This window comes from Sinocyclocheilus rhinocerous, unplaced genomic scaffold, assembly GCF_001515625.1.
Source record: "Sinocyclocheilus rhinocerous isolate Xijiao unplaced genomic scaffold, SAMN03320098_v1.1 scaffold387, whole genome shotgun sequence".
NCBI lineage: Eukaryota > Metazoa > Chordata > Actinopteri > Cypriniformes > Cyprinidae > Sinocyclocheilus > Sinocyclocheilus rhinocerous.
Window position 1 is genome coordinate 2,736,790 of NW_015651557.1, and position 2,499 is coordinate 2,739,288.

Consider the following 2,499-nt stretch of genomic DNA (forward strand, 5'->3'; position numbering starts at 1 on the left):
TATAAGTTGCATCAACGATTTAACAGACTTTAATTGCAGTGTTCTTAATCTTTATAAGTTAGTAGTACTGTTCGGGTTTACAGTGTGGGGGCGTGTTAGAACGAGCCGTTTTAGGTAGGTGTGGCTGACTCTTATCTTTTATAAAGAATATCTCTTTGGATTTGAGACTTTAGTCTTTGCAACTTTACAGATCTTCTTTATGCACCAAGAGCTTGTAACACTCCAAAGAGAAAGGAAAACTTGAAATCGCATCATATGACCCCTTTAATGTAGATCCAAACAGAATTGTCTGCATTCCATTTCTAGTTAATGACTGTTCCTAACCCCAGTTATATGATGTAAAATGAAATTACAGTGCCGCTTTTTGCATTATAATGTAACATGATCAATTGTCTTCATTTGCCTCTTACTGAAGTGTAGCTCAAGAATTTAACAAACTTCACCGTCTCAGGAGACAAGGGCTTTTGCTGTGTGCATTTTTTGTTGAGGTAGGGAGAATGCAGGCTGAGTTCAATTACTAATGAGCAGACCTGTCTGGAAACAAGGGGCTATTAATGGGATACAGTACCTCTTGAATTTCAAGGACACACATTTACTGAAGGCTTTGGTGCTTTTATGCCCATTTTTGCCCTTCTTATGAAAGTGTATATATTTAAACATATCAATGGTCCCCCTTGCCAACTGCATTGTCATGACACAAAAGCCCTCCTAGGTGAATGGCAGTCCTACTCTAAATATTTTATACAGTGATGAGTTCGGTCTCTTTTGTAGCTCTGCCTGTTGAAGATGATGTGGCGTGTACATGCGGCCAGACTGCTATCTGCTGTTTGTGTTTTCAAAAAATGCAGTGATGTAGCCAGTCAGGAGAGACATTCTTTTCTACAGCATAAATTACACGCACCACACTCATAAATTGAAAACCTGCATGAAAAATTTAAAATAATATAAAATCTAAATAAATATCAGGGTCAATATCACCATAGAGTGCCTTTTAACCCTCACAATACTCAAAAATTTTGGTTTTAATTTCCTATTCGCTTTATGTCATGTCATAAATAGTAGACACTCAAGTACTATAGAAACGTATTAGCTGAGCTCCCACACATTTTTTTTTATAATTATGGGCCATTATTCGAAGCATAAACCATAAGATATGTCCACCCTGTAATGAAAATATATATTACTGTTAAATACATTTTCATTGCAATATTAAGATGCAAATTATATTTTCTGAAAGGTATGATGTCCCTTTCCTAAACAGGGTTATTTGTTTGCTTTCAAATTATAAATACATAAAATATTTTATGTAAACCATGTGTTTTTAAAGAAGCTCGTACAATTCGCACATGTATTTTTTCTTATTTGGAGAAAACTGATATTTGGATGCAGTTTTTTGTTTGCATGTTGTTGCTCCCACACATAGCTATTGAACAGACTGGATTATATAGATATGATTGAATTATTTAAAATATTATTGTAAAATATCAAGATGACAGGGTGGACCAGCACATGATGGGGTGAACACATAATGCAGAACACAAAGCATGACAAAATATGACAATGAAACATTTATTCAACTTCGAAAAAATTATATAATAATAATAAATAATATATTTACAACATCCTCAATCACATTGATCCCCCCCCCCAATTCGTTTTTAGCAATATTAACTACAAATGAATGCTATGTCCACCCTTTTTATGATTTGACAATATTCTACTATCATTCAAATTTAATGAGCAGTACATGGGACATAGCAAAATAACATGCATCCTCTTACACAAAACAAAACAAAAAATCTAGAAAATGTATCTAAAGAGCCAAGTAATGCTTTTGTTATAAATATAGAAACTTAGCCACACCCTTTCATAGTAATTTTTATATTAAGTTATCATGGCAAATTCGTTTTTGTTCAGGACACCAAAAGGCACCCTAGTGATATTAGCCCATCACTATTAAAGACTTCGTGACAAAACAGTTTTCTTTCCTATGTTGCCATATTTCCAGTTGAAACAGTCAGTTGGGGTGGTGGCAAGTGGTACGGAGTGCAAGTATTTGAGGTATTTTTGACACTAGTTCTTTTCACAGTCTTTTCTTAAAGAGTTACAAACCATGAACCAAACTAACCAGCTACAAGGTGAATCACAACATTACAAACTTTGATTTGAAGCAGAAGTATATGAAAATCGGAACAAAAAGATACAAGAGTACAGGTGCAATAATAGGTGATTGTCTTCAAAAACATTTTTGTCATGCTGGTTGAAAGTCTCTTCACATCTCCATAGCAATCATTAAGTTAAGTGGTCTAAATGTATTTATCTGTATTTATATATTTTGTGGAAGGCGTAGGACCAAGAAATGTTCATCCAATCAAAAAGCTCGGTCCGAGCATTTTAATTGGCTTTCCTACCTGCCTGTCAACGTATGTATTAGCATACCTCTGCGCTAGGGATGCACCGATACCACTTTTTCCAGTACTCGCCCGATACCGATACTTT